At 34.9% G+C, this 622-nt stretch overlaps 1 pseudogene; it reads left to right on the top strand.

Moving 5' to 3' along the window:
- Positions 1 to 220: 220 nt before the first annotated feature.
- Positions 221 to 566, top strand: LOC106534647 (myelin transcription factor 1-like protein pseudogene; annotated as a pseudogene).
- The last annotated feature ends 56 nt before the right edge of the window (positions 567 to 622 follow it).

Raw genomic sequence — 622 nt, 5'->3', positions numbered from 1 at the left:
GAGAAGAACCCGTCCAGAAGACCTATACAATTTTTTTCTTTTTGATATTTTTTACCTGGATTACTGAGATGCATCAGGACTTATTATTTCCATTTTTGCCAAACATTGTAAATGATAATATAATCTCATGTCGGAACACAAAAGAGCATCATTTTCTTAACGTATTATATTATTTGCAATTGTTCCCACCAGTAATCAGGTTTTTTATTTGGTTCTGCAGGAGTCTTTAAGTGAGCAGAACTTTGACGCCTACGTCACCACCCTAACAGACATGTACACAAACCAGGACCAGTACCAGAATGCAGAAAACAAAACCCTGCTGGAAAACATCAAGCAAGCGGTTCAAGGAATCCAAGTGTAACCACTCAGCAAAGGGAGACTTTGGTTCCCCCGACAGAAGGAGACGCATGCAGTGACGGTTTAACCTCCTCGGTTCGGTGCAGTAATTTATATAGTGTTATATATTCTCAGTTTTGTTCTTTGGAGAAAAAGAGGTGTTACACTTAGGAAGACCTCAAGATTATTTCTCGTTTCCTTTTTTTTTTTTTTTTTTTTTTTTTTTTTTTTTTTTTTTGTGAAAAAAAAAAAAAAAAAAAAAAAAAAGGAAACGAGAAATAATCTT

This window comes from Austrofundulus limnaeus, unplaced genomic scaffold (genome assembly GCF_001266775.1).
Source record: "Austrofundulus limnaeus strain Quisiro unplaced genomic scaffold, Austrofundulus_limnaeus-1.0 Scaffold1234, whole genome shotgun sequence".
Lineage (NCBI taxonomy): Eukaryota > Metazoa > Chordata > Actinopteri > Cyprinodontiformes > Rivulidae > Austrofundulus > Austrofundulus limnaeus.
The sequence above is the reverse complement of the archived record's forward strand: the minus strand, read 5'-3'. Positions and strand labels throughout refer to the sequence as shown.